The sequence below is a fragment of the Panthera onca genome, chromosome D1 (genome assembly GCF_046562875.1).
Source record: "Panthera onca isolate mPanOnc1 chromosome D1, mPanOnc1 haplotype 2, whole genome shotgun sequence".
Lineage (NCBI taxonomy): Eukaryota > Metazoa > Chordata > Mammalia > Carnivora > Felidae > Panthera > Panthera onca.
In genome coordinates this window covers 9,164,319-9,181,984 of record NC_138348.1, presented here as the reverse complement: position 1 = coordinate 9,181,984, position 17,666 = coordinate 9,164,319, and the positions used below count along the sequence as shown (strand labels likewise).

The window sequence follows — 17,666 nt, the reverse complement described above, 5'->3', positions numbered from 1 at the left end:
CTCCCTGGACTTACAGACCGGGACATCTCTCCCCTATTTGCATTCCGGGCGCTTAGCGCAGCAGCGGCCACCCGGCGACACTGACTGAAGTAAATATCAAAAGCTCATCACATTTCCAAAAAGCAGTCATGGGGAAGGTTGGTGGAGAGGTCAGTTCGGATTCCAGGAAGAGCCAACATCTCAGCCAGCCCTTCTAGCTGTGGGCCAGCGCTACTACCTCCATGTTCTAAGGACGGGTCTCAACCCATCTCTCCTCCACCGAAACTCAGAACAATCCTGGAGGCGAGACAATCCTGGGGGCGAGACTTCGGTTTAAATAACTTGCGTGGTTTGGGGAACACAGCCCAGGGCAAAATGTCGGGTCAGAGAAAGGTTGTTCTCTGGTCCACTGTCTCTTCCAGGGCCCTCCACAGCCCCAGACCCTCACCCTGGGCCCACCCCAGGTCCTTGCCCAGCCAACCACCTGGCAGGACAGTTGCTAGATGGCTTAGAACAATTGCTTATTTATAAGACTCTCTAGGGGATGCCTGGCTGGCTCAGTTGGGGGCCTGTATAGCTTTTGATCTCAGGGTTGTGAGTTCCAGCCCCACGTCGGGTGTAGAGATTACTTAAAATCTTAAAAAAAAATAAATAAGGCTCTAGGGGCACCTGAGTGGTTCAGTCGGTTAAGCATCTAACTTCAGCTCAGGTCATGATCTCGAGGTTCCTGAGTTCGAGCCCCAAGTCAGGGTCTGTACTAACAGGTACAGAGCCTGCTTGGGATTCTCTCTCTCCCTCTCTCTCTCTGTTCCCCCCTCACAACTTGAGCTCTCTCTCTCTCTCTCAAAATAAAGAATAAAGAATAAAGAATAAATAAACTTAAAAAATATAAGGCTCTCTAGAAGACTAAAAGCCTTTAATAATAATAATCACCTCATAGGATGGCTGTGGGCAGATTGCAAATCCCACCCCAAAGAGAGTAAGAACAGTAACAGATAACATTTCTTCCTACTTGCCCAGTATTTCACATTTATAATCTCATCTCTCTTTTTTCAAGTTTATTGATTTATTTTGAGAGAGAGAGAAAGTGTGCATGCACACGCAAGATGGGGAGAGGCAGAGACAGAGAGAGGATCCCAAGTAGGCTCCACGCTGTCAGCACAGAGCCTGACGTGGGGCTAGGACTCAGGAACTATGAGATCGTGACCTGAGCCGAAGTCAGATGCGTAACCAACTGAGCCACCCAGGCACCCCTCTACTCTCATCTTATCCATGTGACGGTGCTATGATGTGCATGGTTTTATTGTCCCCCTTTCTAGGAGGGGGAAACAGAGATTAATTAAGAATGGCGTGGGGCGCCTGGGTGGCTCAGTCGGTTAAGCGTCCGACTTCAGCTCAGGTCACGATCCGTGAGTTCTCGAACAGTCCGTGAGTTCGAGCCCCGCGTCGGGCTCTGGGCTGATGGCTCAGAGCCTGGAGCCTGCTTCCGATTCTGTGTCTCCCTCTCTCTCTGCCCCTCCCCCGTTCATGCTCTGTCTCTCTCTGTCTCAAAAATAAATAAACGTTAAAAAAAATTAAAAAAAGAAAAAAAAGAATGGCTTGTAAGGTGGGGAGCCAGATTTGGAAGCAACCCCCCTTGGAGCCTGCAGTTCTGCCTACCATGCCTGTTCCAGAGGCGGCTCCGATCCCACGTGATGGTGGATTGGGGAGGTCGGTTGGAATCCTGTCGTTTCCTACCAGCTGCTTTTATTTGGAAGGTGGGGAAGGCAGGCAGGCAGTGTCAGAGCGGTCACCAGTGCCTTCACAGTCGGTCCCTGCCATGGTGCTATTTGACCTCCACCTAAGACTTCCCACGCTGAGGGGTGACAGAGATCAAAGACAGCAGGTGACTTGGACAACCCCCATCCCCGGAGTCTGAGCTCTCCCCAGGGCTCACATGATGGGACGTGTGAAGTCGTAAAAGGGGTTTCAGCAAATTTTGCAAGAATAGTAGGAAAACCCTAGGCCCGTCAGTGACCCAAAACAAAGTCAGATGTCCCAGGAGGTGGGGGTGGGGGGGAACCCTTGTGGCAGAGAAATGTGGGAGGGGAGAGGTGGGGGCTTGACAAGTGACCCTCACAAGCTCATCCTGGGGTTGAAATTTAGTGGACTGACACCTGCCCGCATGCTGGGCTCCAGGCCTGTCCTTAAAAAGGCTCCGAGAAGTTAAAGACCTACAGCTGGTTCTATGCTGAAGCTCAAATTTGCACTTCAGAAGAAAATGCATGGATGCCTATACTGGACCACTTATCACATTGGCTTCTTTAAAAGGGTTTCCTGACCCCACTAAAAGCAAGCAAGAGTCTTATGAACCCTAAAGAGCTGGGCCGGGGGCCCAGGGCCCCCAACCTTGGCTTTGTTTTGTCTCCCAATTCCCAAGGATGCGATCTTCCTGTTTCTTCGAGAGCCACTGTCTGCTCTCCCTTCCTTATCCCCACACTCACCTCCTCACTCCACCCATGGAGCTGACCTCAACCACACCTGCCAGGCTGGAGCCCAGGCAAACCCAGCCATCCACCATAATCCTAAATACGCTGCACTCAGCAGCATGGCCCGATAGGATGGGTTGTCTGGGCGACCACAGCGCGGGCCCCCAGACAAGCTTGGGCCTCACTCTCACGTCTGGCTCCCTAGAGGGGGCCTTTTGTGTCTGACCCTCAGATATCCTGGCCCTGAGACTGGCCCTTGTTATGGGCTGAATTGTGTCCCTAAATCCGTATGTTGAAGCCCTAACCCCCATCACCTCAAAATGTGACTCTGTTTGGAGACAAGGCCTTTAAAGAGGTGATTAAGTTACAATAAGCCCATTAGGGTGGGCCCTAATCCAGCCTGACCCGTGTCTTCGTAAGAGGAGGAAACTTGCACCCACAAAGAGACACACAGGACGACCATGCATGGAGGAAAGACCTTGTGAGGACGGGGTGGGAAGGCGGCCATCGGCGAGCCAAAGAGAGCTCAGAAGCACTCAGACCTGCCGACACCAACATCTTGGGCTTCCAGCCTCCAGAACTGTGAGACGATGATTTTCTGTTGTTTAAACCATACAACCTATGGTATTTGGTTATGGGAACCTGAGCAAATGAATACAGACCTCATTCCGGGTCTTTGCCACTTTCTGTCACTAATTACAAGAAAGCTTAGCTTTTATTGTGCGTCAGGCACCGCGCTAAGCCGTCTGCAGGCTTCTCTCATTCCAGCCTCTCAACAGCACAGGGAACCTTACTCCATTTTACAAATAGGAAAACTGCCACCCAGAGGTCAATGACTTCCCCAAGGTCATCCCAGCTGATAAGTGACCGACTGATACGGGATTCGACCCAAAGAGGGCAACTCCAGAGCTGGCGCTCACAGCCATCACACCCCACAACTAGGGATGCCCAGGCCACCAGCCCCTGGAAGGATGCTGCAAAGGACTGAATGTTTGTGTCCCCCCCACCCAAATTCATCTGTTGAAACCCTACCTGCCCCCCACCACAGCATGATGATATTAGGAGGTGGGGCCTTTGGGAAGTGATTAGGAATGAGGGTGGGATCCTTGTGACGGAATTAGCCCTCTTATGTAAGGGACCTCGAGAATTCCCTCACCTTTTTCCAATGCGTAAGGGCACAGGGAGAAGTGGGCAGGCTACAACCCAGAAGAGGGCTCTCGCCAGAACCCAATTGTGCTGGCGCCCTGACCTCAGGCTTCCAGAGCTACAAAGAATACATTTCTGTGGCTAATAAGCTGCCCGGTCCATACTATCCTCTCATAGCCGCCCAAACAGACTAAGACAGCCGCCCTCAGCTCAGCTCCCAGACCAGCTTGATGAGTCAGCATGGCCAGTGGTGACCCTCGGCCCCACAGCTCCAGGCTGCCGTGGACGCTGGCCTTCCTGGAGCCCCAGCGGTGACATGTCCTTCCAAGACCCCAAGAACCTCGTGTCCCTCATCTGAAGGCCTGTGGAGCTGTCGCTCTGCTCCTCTCCCCTCTGAGGGACGCCTCCGCCATTTTGTTCTGTGGCAGCAGGGACTGAGGGAACCCACCGGAACCCAGAGAATAAGCTTGCCCTTTACAGGCCATCTCGGGTCCTCTTCAAATCATCCCCATGACTAAGTGCCCTGGGGGACTCTAGCTCATCAGTTCACCTTAGAAAAAGGGGCAGCTCATAAGCAACAGAAATGACAGCTGCCCTACCAAGAACAAGAACGAGGCTGCTTTTCCTCACCCGCCCTCCATGCCGGAAGGTCAGGGCCACAGTGGGCCGTGGAGACGGTCCCCTTTAGAGGTGGTCCCCTCGCGCTTTCGCCAGAGGGTCACGCGGTGCAGCGGACAGAGCAGGGGTAGTTCTGGGACGGGAGAGTCTGCCGTCAACTGCAGGGAATGGTCATCTCTGGCAACTCACTCAAACTCCCTGCGGGCCCCCTGCCGAAAAATGCCAAGTCAACCCTCTTAATGAACAAAGCCGAGCTTTGTAAGCACTGGATTACTTGGGAGGGTGGGAGGAGGAATAAGAATCTTGGTCCTCGTGCTACTCATGTTACAGTGTCCATTATATTCTACCACACGGGAGCTGAGTTCCCTGCTGGGGCTTCTGCCCATGTTACAAGCAACATGAGGGCAGGAGCCAACCCTGTTCCCCGCATTACCCCAAGCACCGTGTGTGTCCCAGGGTGCGGTACTGATCCACCTGTACCAGACTCACCTGGAAGCCTTTAAATGCCAATTCGCAGTCCCCCGCCCCAGATCTACCGGAAGAGGCTCTCCAGAGTGGGGCCCAGGAATCCGCATCCACCAAGCCTTCCGGCTGATTCTGAGTCTCCCTGCCCCGCTGGGTCCTTTACTTACCCCGCTCAGGAAGTTGAGCCAGGCCCTGACAGGGCAGAGCAGTAGGGGAACCGACCGTCCCCGGTGTGCCCTGTGGGGGTTCCTGGGACACGGGACAGTCCAGGGCAAGCCGGGATGGCTAGTCATTCTAGCTCCCCTTCAAAGTCACACACAAGGACAAGGAGCAGGGGTTTCCAAGGTCATCTCCAAATGGCTCTTACTTGGTGTTGGAATGCGCCCCAAATGTACTCAGGGTTGAGAGTGGGCGTGGGCGATGTTCTGGGATTTCACAACACTCCCAATGAAAAAATGAAGTCAGACCATGAGGAGCTGACTCAGGGACTCTAGAGAAGGGTCCAGCTTCCCTGGTTTGTCCCCTGCCCCAAACCTACTATCACCACCCTGTGCTAAAAGCAGCAAATGCCCAGAGCTCACGGTTCCCTTACGATCAGAGGGGTCACCCCTAGGTAGGAGGAGGTCAGGAGAATCATGGGGTGTCAGAAGCGGAAAGTCTCCTGGAGATCAAAGAGTCCTGGTCCTTCATTTCTTGCATGAAAAAACAGGTCCAGAAAGGCCACGTGATTGGCAGGGTCACACAGCTAGCCAGCCCAAAGGTGACCCTAGCTCTCTGATGCCTTGATGTCTGCACCTCGACATTTTTCTGCTGGACAAAAAAAAAAAAAAAAAAGACAACAGCAGGAAAAGAAACAAGAAATATGAATTGAGGAAGAGGAGGCTAGACACAGAGATGAGTTAGAGGAAAGAGTGCTTGAGGCCCATGGTGTCCTAACTCCCCAAGTTACAGATGAGGAAACTGAGGAACACAAAGCTCAAATATATTTCCCAGGGCTACACACAGGAAACCTCTCTTGCAGGTCACTTAAATCCTATCCGCAGGGGGTCCTGCCAACAAATCTGAAGACGTGCTGTGTCTGAAACGAGAGACCCTCATGACAATGTCCAACAGAAAGGAGGGACCAGCGCTCCCAGGGCTAGAATTGGAGCCCTGGATCCACGGACACAGTCCTGAAGCCTTCAGCCTGGGGAGTTTCCCCAGAGAGGGTAGGGGCCACTCTGGAAAAGCAGTGGGGGTGACTTTTACTTTTCATTTTAAGCAGTTTTGAGTTATTTGGAGCTCTGGGTGGCTCAGTCGATTAAGCGTTCAACTCTCGGCTTCGACTCAGGGCACGATCTCACAGTTTGTGAATTCGAGCCCTGCATCCGTCTCTGCACTGAAAGCACGGAGCCTGCTTGGGATTGTCTCTCCCTCTCTCTGCCCCTCCTCCTCTTGTTCTCTATTTCTCTCTCAGAAGAAAACAAAACGAAACAAAAAAACAAACCAAAAAAACACCTATAGACGGTTTCGAGTTATTTGAAATAACTGGTAAGAATTTGCTTTTGTGGTATCTTTTTAAAAAGATTAAAGGAGGGGTGCATCTGGCTGGCTCGGTTGGTAGAGTGTGTGACTCTTGATCTTTGGGTTATGAGTTCGAGCCCCATGTCCGGGGTAGAGTTTACTTTAAAAATAGATAGATAGATAGATAGATAGATAGATAGATAGATAGATAGATAAAATTAAAGAAGGGAAATAAATAAGATTAAAGAGGGGATAAAAGTTCTTTAGTGGCTGGTGAGAGAGGAGCAGGAGACCAAGCCCTGAGCTTGGGAAAGCAGAGAGATGAAAATAATGGGATTTTGAAGACAGAGGCTGAGATCAAGGAAAGAAGACCAAAGGACCCCCTCGGTAACTGGAGGTAAGTTGGATTTCCTGGAGGGGAGGTGTCTGTATGGTGGTAGAATTGGACGTGAACTTGCTTTTTTAAGCACATTAAAAGTAACTAATTTAGGGGCTGGCTGGCTCAGTTGATTAAGCGTCTGACTCTCGATTTTGGCTCAGGTCATGATCTCATGGTTTGTGAGTTTGAATCCCACATCAGGCCCATAGCAGAGTCCGGAGCCTGCTTGAGGTTCTCTCTCTCTCTCTTCCTCTCTCTCTCTCTCTCTCTCTGCCCCTCCCCTGCTCATGCTCACTCTCTTTCTCTATCTCTCTCTCAAAATAAATAAATAAACATTAAAAAAATTTTTAGGGGCACCTGGGTGGTTCAGTCGGTTAAGCAGCTAATTTCGGCTCAGGTCATGATCTCACAGCTTGTGAGTTGGAGCCCCGTTCCTGGCTCTGTGCTGACAGCTCAGAGCCTGGAGCCTGCTTTGGATTCTGTCTCTCTCTCTCTCTCTCTCTCTCTCTGCCCCTCCGCCGCTCACACTCTGCCTCTCTCTCTCTCAAAAATAAACATTTAAAAATTTTTTTTTAATTTTTAAATAACAAGTAACAAATCTAGAGATGATAAAGCATTTCTACTTGCCATAGTCATAGGACACAGCACCTAAGGATTTAAGAGCTAATTTCTAAAAAGTATTTCGAGTTCTCCGTAATTGGGTGTTCAAAAATATTACCTCCAAGTTATAGTCCATGACAAAATGGAAACAATCTTCCAGGAATTGATGTCTCTGCGGTTGACCCAGTAAAACCCTGGCTGTGCAGAATCCTTAGGGAATGAATGAGTCACTTTATAGAGTAGAATTTCCTGAATAGCTGAAGGCGAAAACTTTAAGTGACAGGCATGTAAACTTTTAAATACAACTCTTTCCAAACCGGCCTCATCGCAGCCTGCATTCTGAAACAGAGGACCCGGGACACTATTTCTATAATCCCATTTTAAGGCGGCCCCTAGGGCTTACCAACGCCTGGAAGGACTCCACACCCAGTATCTTACAACCAGAAGTTTCCCTCTTGCCACAATCCCCACCCCACACCCGTGCCTCACTCCCTCCACCCCTACTCTACACTCACTTCATCCCTGGTCCCTAGTCCAGCCCCTCATTCCTGACGGTCATCAGGAGCTTAGCCACCACGCCCAGGGGATCGGCAGTTTTCTCTGTCCCTATTATTAAAGCTGCAGAATTGAAATCTACCAAAGAAAGGCACAGAACCACACCGCAAACAATCAGAGCAATAGCCAACCTATGTGTGACACACGACACTTTCCTTCACAGAGTTTATGAAGCAGCCGGCACAGGTAGGTTTAGCCACATTTTTATGACGAAACTGAGGCTGGCAGGTTAGAGGCGCTTCAGAAGGTCACCTGCCCAAAATCCAGTACGTGGATAACTCAAATCCAGGTGTTGTAACTCCAAATCCTTATGCTTTGCTACTTTCTGAATTACCCGCGTTGATTAAATGCCTAAAATCTGCCAAAAGAAGAGGCAGCACAAACCAAAACCGGCAATCCGGCCGGACTCCTTTAACACGAAGATCGGTGAAATCACGCCGGGCAGTAACTTTTTATTTCCGTTCGTGTTAAGCTGTTGCTTCTGCAGATCATCGTAATTGCAAACTGCAAAGAAGTATTTGGTATGAGCAAGCCACTGGGGTGTTTCGGCAGGAGAGGAGAGGAAGGGTGCCATGCTTACAAAGGGTGTGGACAACGTGACCGGGTCTGCACTACAATTATGAACAGCCCCTATGGGAAGAAATCAAAGGTCTGAGTGAAAGTGTTGCTAATCTACTCTCAGGAGAGTTGGCTGCGGCTCTGTTTTCATCTGGAAGTCCTACAGACCAGGAATGTGTTTCTGCTGACGTACCCCTTTCCACCATGTTCCAGGACAACGCAATTAGCGTCCCGTGTTCCAACAAATCGCTTGTGACAGAACGTTAGCCATTTGGAGTTTTCCAGTGTGTACACCCCACTGCCGCTCTGCCTGCTATCACGTGACGTGGGTGACCACAGATCACAAGTTGCCACCCAGCACTGCCCAGAAATGCTACCCTATTTCTTAGCGAGCTCCCTTTCCCCCCTCCCAAGATGGCTGTCCTACCACTTTTCCTCTCCCTTCCAGCCTCCCTCCCTGTCTTTGCTCTCAGTTCATGATCTCAGCCCTTATGTCACCCAGAAAATAGAAGCCAACGATTAAAGACTACCTCATCTTCCCTCCAACAAGCCCCTTGGCCTCCCAGCATCCAACTCTCCCTTCAAACCTGACCTGGTTTGCCTGGGACTGGGAGAGGGGAGTGGCCCTGGGACATGGAACTTTCTGTTTTAAAGCTTTCCCAGGACAGGGGACTTTCAGCTAAAACTGGGGAAGTCGCTCCAAATACAGATGTGCTCCCCCTGCTCCTTCCCATCAGGAGCCCACCCTCCAGGGGACACCGGATGCCATCTCCTCTCACCAGCCTACGGGCTCCAGTCCTGACCACCCTCTCTTCTGCCTCATCCCCCTCTCCCTTCCGCTGAGCATGCAGACGAGGTCTGAGATCCCTCATCTTAAAGAATAAGAAATATCTCCCTTGATCCCACTTTTCCCTCCTCCTGCCAACCCAATTCGCTGCCCTCCAGAGCGAAGTTCTATCCATACTCACCAAATCCTTTCACACCTGCTATTCTTTTATTTTTATGTTTATTTATTTATTTTTGAGAGAGAAAGAGAGAGCGCAGGGGAGGGACAGAGAGAGAGGGAGAGAGAGAATCCCAAGCAGGCTCCGTGCTGTCAGTGCACAGCCTGAAGCAGGGCTCCATCTTACGAACTGTGAGATCGTGACCTGAGCCAAAATCAAGGCCACGCAGGCGCCCCTCACACCTGCCATTCTTGGCGAACCACTTCCACTCAGGCTCCCTCCCCTTCAGTCCAACAAAACCTCCATGGTCAAGGCCACCCACACTTGCCAAATCCAAGGTGAAGTCTGAGCTCCTATCTTACTCAACCGGTGGCGAGGGAGGGAGGTTTTTAATTTTTTATTTCCTATTGATTACAGACCAATACTGTTGAGAAAGAGAAAACAGATGGATAGCTGCAAGAATGAACCTGTGCTTGGGGGATTCGGCTATAAAAGTTGCTGAATGCCTACTCGGGAGTTTCTGTAATACATCTCCCCATGAGCCAGGCACTGCTCCGGATCCCATACTCTCCTGGTTTAGGGTGGGCCCTCATCCAACAATCGGTGTTCTTCTAAGAGGGCAGTTTGGACAAAGAGACACAGACAGGTACAGAGGAAAGATGGCCATGTGTGTGACGAGGCAGAAATGGAATAGTACAGCTGTAAACCAAGGAATGCCAAGCCTTGTCAGCAACCACCAGAAGCCAGGAAGAGGCAAGGAAAGAGTCCTCCCTAGAACCTTCCGAGGGCACGTGGCCCGGACGACACTTTGATTCTGGGCTTCCAGCCTCCAGAACCGGGAGGCAATAAATTTCTGTTATTTTAAGCCAGCCTGAGAAAGCCCCCAGTTTGTATCTCCAGCCCAGACTGCTCCCCTGAACACCAGACCTCTGCACGACCATCTGCGCCCCTGACATCCCCCCTGATGTCTGAACTTTGGGGTTTTCTTTCCCAGATCCGTTTCTCCCTGCCTCCCCCAGCTCAGTGCATGGCAGGGGCATTCTGCCAGGTGTTCAGGCCAAAAATTTAGGAGTCATCCTTGATCCCTCTCTCACCACCTCCCCCACATACCCAATCCATCAGCAGTTTCTGTCAGCTCTACATAGCAGATATTTCCTCCTTTTCTGCCAACCATCCTCACGCCTGGCCTCACTAGAATGTTCCAAGAGGGCAAGGATTCGGTTTGTTCGTTGCTATCCGTGGTGCCTGGAACATAATAGGCATTCAGTGAATACTTGTGAGATCAGTGAATGAAACAAAACTGTATTAATTCAAACACTCCCCTGATTGAGGATTTGTGATCATGGAAACAGAGGCTACTAAGCGCACTCACAGTACAAGGAAGGTAAGGAAGCATTTTAACTATGCGGTACAATAAGCAATAAGTCTACAAGCAACATGCCTGTTAATTAGGAATCATTTGCATACTCATGATGGCCCTCAGGTTTCTCTTTTAAACGACCTGGTTCATGGGCCACCAGGGTGGCTCAGTCGGTTGAGCGTCCAACTCTTGCCGGCAGCTCAGGTCATGATCTCACGGTTCGTAGGTTCAAGCCCTGCATCGGGCTCTGCGCTGGCAGCATGGAGCCTGCTTGGGATTCTCTTTCTCTCTCCCTCTCTCTGCCCCTCCCCTGTTCTCTCTCTCTCTCTCTCTCTCTCTCTCTCTCTCAAAATAAATAAACATTTTTTTAAATGACCTGGTTTACTTGGTGGTTATACAAAGCCTAGGTCCTTCTTCACAGTCTAGTTCAATACACTTAAGTATGGCCTTCCAACTAGTATCATTGCATTTCCTTAAAAGAAAATGCATATTCTCCAATTCAAAATCTGCAGAATGTCAGAGAGCACACGCATCCTAGAAATACCCTAGCTTCTTGATGTTTCCACCATGGCTCGCCCAGCATTCCAAAAATGCATCTTGAAATACTCAAGCCTTTTGATACTGAGAAAAGCATGTTAGAAGCTGTAATTGCTTTGAAAAAGAGAGACGGCCACTCTCAGGCAACTTCCCAACACACCCTGCTAAACTTCCAGCAGTGCCTTCCTTCTGTGCGCGATGTATTCAGTGACCCACGTTTGCCATTTTAAACCGTGAAACTGACGCAAACAGTTCACTCTTTTGAAGTTCAGCTCAGCTCAGCAAACACTTCCTGAAGCCTGATCTTGGGTCAGACACAGTGCCAGTGTCAAGGGCTCAAAGATGAGTAAACAACATGTGGTCCCTACCCTCCAGAATCTTCCACCGTGGGATAATTATATTAGCTATATTAATTACCTTGGGATTATATTCACATAACCAGACTGTAGTAAAAGCTTGGTCGAGGGCTGTTTAAGGTGCTGTGTAGGTACAAGGGGTAACTCCATGAGGGTGAGAGATATCAGGCGCAGAGTAGGTGGCTTGAGAGATGGCCTGAGTTCACAAAGTGGACAACGCAGGGAAAGCAGGAAGCACACCTCACTCATGTATGAGCGCCAGATCACGAACCAAAATTACATGGAAAAATCTCCTATAATTTAAAGAATAACTCCTGTAACTAGAACTCTGGTTCCCAGCCACCAAAACCACAAAAGTTAAGAGGTTCAAAACTCAGCTAATTGTCCAAATGCTTTGTCACACAGCCGCTGGATGAGGCTTGGGTGTTGATTAAAGGGTCCAATGGGTGGTCATCCCAGGTGGGCAAGGTCAACAGTTTTGTGAATGACCGCTGACTTCAGATCATCACCTCCCATAAACCTTCATCTCTCATCTCTTTATTTGCAAGAATCCTATGCCCAGATCCTTTCAATAGACGCAGAAAATACATTTGAGAAAATACAGCATCTTTCTTGATAAAAACCCTCAAGAAAGTAGGGATAGAGACAACATACCTCAAGATCATAAAGGCCATCTATGAAAGACCCACAGCTAATATGGGTCCTCAATGGGGAAAAACTGAGAGCTTTTCCCCTAAGGTCGGGAACACGACAGGGATGTTCACTCTCACCACTGTTGTTCAACATAGTGTTGGAAGTCCTGCCTCAGCAATCAGGCAACAAAAAGAAATAAAAGAGATCCAAACTGGCAAGAAAGAAGTCACACTTCCACGCTTCACAGGCGACATGATACTATACGTGGAAAACCTGAAAGACTCCACCAAAAAACTGCTGGAACTGATCCATGAATTCAGCAAAGTCACAGGATACAAAATTAATGTACAGAAATAGGTTGCATTTCTATACACCAATAATGAAGCAGCAGAAGGAGAAATCAAGGAATTGATCCCATTCCCAGTTGTACCAAAAACCATAAAATACTTTGGAATAAACCTAACCAAAGAGGTGAAAAATCTATACACTGAAAACTATAGAAAGCTTATGAAAGAAATTGAAGACGACACACAAGAAAATGGAAAAATATTCCATGCTCAATGAGTTGGAAGAACAAATACTGTTAAAATGTCGATACTATGAAAGCAATCTACATATTCAATGCAATCTCTATCAAAATAACACCAGCATTCTTCACAGAGCTAGAACAAGCAATCCTAAAATTTGATTGGAAACAGAAAAGACCCCCAAATAGCCAAAGCAATGTTGAAAAAAGAAAACCAGGGGCACCTGGGTGGCTCAGTCGGTTAGGCATCCGACTTCGGCTCAGGTCATGATCTCACGGTTCATGAGTTCAAGCCCCGCGTCGGGCTCTGTGCTGACAGCTTGGAGCCTGGAGCCTGGAGCCTGCTTTGGATTCTGTGTCTCCTTCACTCACTCTCTCTCTCTCTCTCTCTCTCAAAAATAAATAAAAATTAAAAAAAAAAAAAAAAGAAAGAAAACCAGAGCTGGAGGCATCACAATTCAAGCTGTAATCATCAAAACAGTATGGTACTGGCACAAAAACAGACACACAAATCAATGGAACAGAACAGAGAACCCAGAAATGGACCTACCAATGTATGGCCAACTAATCTTCAACAAAGCAGGAAAGAATATACAATGGAAAAAGACAGTCTCTTCAGCAAACGGTTCTGGGAAAACTGGACAGCAATGTGCAGAAAACTGGACCACTTTCTTACACCAGACACAAAAACAAACTCAAAATGGATGAAAAGACCTAAAAGTAAGACAGGAAACCACCAAAATCCTAGAGGATAAAACAGGCAGCAACCTCTTTGACCTCAGCCTCAGCAACTTCTTATTAGACATGTCTCCCAAGTCAAGGAAAACAAAAGCAAAAATGAACTCATCAAGATAAAAAGCTTCTGATGGTGAAGAAAACCATCAGCAAAACTAAAGGACAGTCTGAAGAATGGGAGAAGATATTTGCAAATGACATATCAGGTAAAGGGTTAGTATCCAAAATCTATAAAGAACTTATCAAACTCAACACCCAAAAAAACAAATAATCCAGTGAAGAAATGGGCAAAAGATATGAACAGACACTTTTCCAAAGACACCCAGATCGCTAACAGACACATGAAAAGATGCTCAACATCACTCATCATCCTGGAGATACAAATCAAAACCACAATGAGATACCACCCTGAAATCTGTCAGTATGGCTAAAATTAACAAGCAACTCCGGAAATAACAGATGTTGGTGAGGATGAGGAGAAAAGGGAACTGTTTTGCACTGTTGGTGGGAGTGCAAACTGGTGCAGCCACTCTGGAAAACAATATGGAGGTTCCTCAAAAAAATTAAAAATAGGGGTGCCTGGGTGGCTCATTCAGTTAAGCATCTAACTCTTGATTTCGGCTTAGGTCCTGATCTCATGATTCATGAGTTCAAGCCCTGCGGTGGGCTCCTCACTGTCTGTGTGGAGCCTGCTTGGGATTCTCTCTCTCTCTGCCCATCTCCTGCTTGCTCTTTCTCTCTCTCTCAAAATAAATAAATAAACTTAAAAATATATATGTGAAAAAAGAAAAATTATTTAAAAAAATTAAAATACGACCTAGCAATTGCACTACTAGGTATTTATCCAAAGGATACAAAAATAGTGATTTGAAGGGGCACATGCACTTCAATGTTGATAGCAGCACTATCATGGAAACAGCAATGTCCATCGAGTGACGAACGAATAAAGAAGATGTGGTATACATACACAATGGAATATTACTCAGTGATCGAAAAGAATGAAATCTTGCCATTTGCAACAATGTGGATGGAACTAAAGTGTATTATGCTAAGCAAAATAAGTCAGTCAGAGAAAGGTAAATATCGTGTGATTTCACCCATCTGTGGAGTTTGAGAAATAAAACCGATGAACATAATGGAAGGGAAGGAAAAATAAGATGAAAACAGAGAGGAAGACAAACCGTAAGAGACTCTTAAATACAAAGAACAAACTGAGGGGTGATGGAGGGGAGGTGGGTGGGGGGATGGGCTAGATGGGTGATGGGCATTAAGGAGGGCACTTGCTGGGATGAGCACTGGGTGTTATATGTAAGTGATGAATCACTAAATCCTACTCCTAAAACCATTACTACGCTATATGTTAACTAGCTTGGATTCAAATAAAATCTTTAAAAAATAATTAAAAAAAAAAAAAAAAAAAAAAAGAATCTCATGCCCTCCCAGCTGGTACATTTCAATGGAATAAATAAAAATACAAGTTGCTGGGCTAATCCAGATGGCTCCAGAGCTAACCCTTCCTGCTGTTCAACCCAGATGCCTCCTCCACCTGTGATCACCCCTGCAAGTTAAGAGACCTTCTGATTTTATTTATACCAATATGGGAGAAGGCTCTGGGAGGGACTTTTGTCGGACAAGAGCTTCCGCCTCCTGCAGCCCCAGGGATAAAGACAGAGAGGTGTGGTTCTTGGGGCAGAGGTGGGGGTGGGGGGTGGTGTTTGCTGATTGCAAACACAGTTCAAGCAGCCCAGAGCAGAGTTTCTTTCTCAGCAGCAACACTTGAAACATTTTGCACTGGATAATTCTTTGTTGTGGGAGGCTGTTCTGTGCACCACAGGATGCTTAGCGGTATCCCCGGTGTCTCAGCTCCGGGCTGCAAGGACGAAGATACTCCAGCTGGGTGGCTCAAGCTATAGAAATTTATCTCAGAGTTCTGGAAGCTGGAAGTCTGCCATCAGAGCGCCAGCAGGGTGGGTTCTAGGAGAGTCCTCTTCCTGGCTTGCCCATTGCCACTGTTTTGCTGTATCTTTATTCTTCTTCTTCTTATTATTATTATTATTGAGTTTTTTCTTTTAATTCCAGTATAGTTAACATACACTTGCTATATCCTCACAAGGCAGAGGCAAAGATCTCTGCAGCTCTTCTTATAAAGCACTACCTCATTACCTCCCAAAGGCCCTACCTGCAAAAACCATCACATTGTCACATTGGGCTTTAGGGTTTCAACCATAATCCCAATGAACCTGGGAGAGACACACACATTCAGTCCATGACACCTATTTCTACCCACTACAGCCAGTAGGACCCCCGCCCCCAGCAAGCTGCGACAACCCAAGCTGTGTCTGAAAATCATCGCATGGCCCTTGGGAGGCAATTCTCCCCCCCCTCCCATTTGAGAACTACTGCCTTAGAGGACAGAGCAGGGACAAAGGCAGGAAGAAGCCCAGTGGGAATTGGACACGGGAATATAGAGTTGGGACAGGGTGGGGACGAGGGGTGGGGCCAGGGTGCCCGTGGTATACACCACGCAGGGTGCTAGAAAGCCCTGCGATGACCCAGCCAGGGAGAGGGATTAAGGGAAGGAGGCTTCCTCCAAGCCCCTCCTTGAGAGAGGGTCACTGCACTCAGCCCGGAGGAGAAAACATTAATAAAATCAAGCTCCACACCCGCAGGGAAGAAAGGAAAGGTCTCGTGAAGTTCAAAAGCAGCTTACACCTCCCGTGTTGACAAGAGAGAGAAACAATTTTCAGTAGGAAGGGGAACATTATCCTTTATTAATAAATGTGTGACCTGTGTTTGCCTGGGCCACCCCACATGGACTTAAGGTTGGGGCTGTTTTGACAGTGATGATGTGGGTGTCACTGACTCTTCCTCCAACAGTTATGGTGGGGTCTCGGCCTCCTCCAACACCTACCATCGTTTACACAAACACACACACACACACACACACACACACACACACACACACAATTACTCTGGGAAATCCTCGCACAGCTGCTTACATGTCCTCCTAAGCAGACCCAGTCTGCTCCCACGAAGGGTCTGCCACGAATTCTACCTCAGCGTCTCCCTCCACGGAGGGCCACACCCCCACTCTTTGCCAAGTTGACCCTAGGGTCCCCACACCGGCCACCGGCCACCCTAGCCGGGCACCTCCTCCACCTGCAAGGGGGCCACCACACCGCTGGGCACTGTGCTGTCGCCCCAAGGCACTGTGCTGCTGTGACCGGGCGTGAAGGCCCAAGGCCACACTATATTTCCTCGGTCCTCAATGCGACAAAGACACCCCATCCTTCGTGCCCATTTGGGCAAAACGCCTCTTCCTTCTGCCTCAGGCTGATGAGCACGAAGGCATCATCCTTCCATGTTCTGACTCAGCCCCCTTGTCTCCACAGGACTCAAGGGTGAGACACAGGAAGACATATTCGAGGGTCCCACCTCAGGCCGCACGTCGAACCATCTGGCAACCTCCAACAGCTGAGGCCTAAATCTTTCTTCCCTTAAAGGAATTTGTTTATCAGAAAACCCCTCCATCCCTCAGGCAAGCCGACTTCCAGCGGCTTCCCCGCTCCCCGCAAGATATGGCAGAAATCCTGCAGAGCGGGGGAGCCCGGCTCAAGCTGTCTCAGCCACCACTCACCCACTGCCCGCTGCCCATGCTGTCCACGTCCGTACACGCGGCGCCTGGAGGTCCCGGGCCTCCTCTCGAAGTCTCTGTTGCATTACGTGGGAAAAATAATAATAAGTCAGGGAAAGTCACACCCTACCAGAAACTTCTGTGAGTTCTGACGGATATTTATTAACTGCCAGCTGCGCCAAGCACGGCTCTGAGCCCGTTACCTGAGTTCTCCCATCTAATCCCTAAGACCGACCTCTGCCGTCGGTGCTGTTTCCGTGCACGTCCTAAGAGGGGAAAGTGAGGTGCCGGGCAGACGTAGGAGGCAAAGCGGTGCGCCAGCTCCGTGCAGGGCCCTCGGGACAAGGAGGAATTAAGAGGAAAGGGGGGAGCGGAGGCAGATGGGGTGGGAGAGGGTGGAAAGGCGGAGAAAGACACCCCTGAGCGAGCTGTCTGCGGTGGAGTGTTGGGGGGGGGGGTTGCCGACCTTGCCGCTCCCACGCCCTGGGCGCGCCCTCAGGGTCACACTGCCCCGAACCCGGGCACCTCCTCAGCAGGAAGTCTGCGCAATCTCCTGACTGAGGCAAAGGGTTGGCCCCATGTCAAACCTCTCTCTTGTGCCCACAGGCCCGCTTGCCCAGACCTGATGACCCTACTTTTTTGCCTCTAGGCCTAGGGTGGGATCTGGGCC

At 49.1% G+C, this 17,666-nt stretch overlaps 1 long non-coding RNA gene across 3 annotated transcripts in view; it reads right to left on the bottom strand.

Moving 5' to 3' along the window:
• LOC144612977 (uncharacterized) overlaps window positions 1–17,666 on the bottom strand; it is a 31,763-nt gene that overhangs the window by 9,728 nt on the left and 4,369 nt on the right. The window contains exon 3 of one of the 3 annotated variants that reach the window (XR_013550254.2): window positions 7,277–8,343. The exons of the other annotated variants lie outside the window; for them this stretch is intronic. This is a non-coding gene — a long non-coding RNA (uncharacterized LOC144612977). The remainder of the gene's footprint in view (window positions 1–7,276; window positions 8,344–17,666) is intronic. 3 annotated transcript variants of the gene reach the window in all.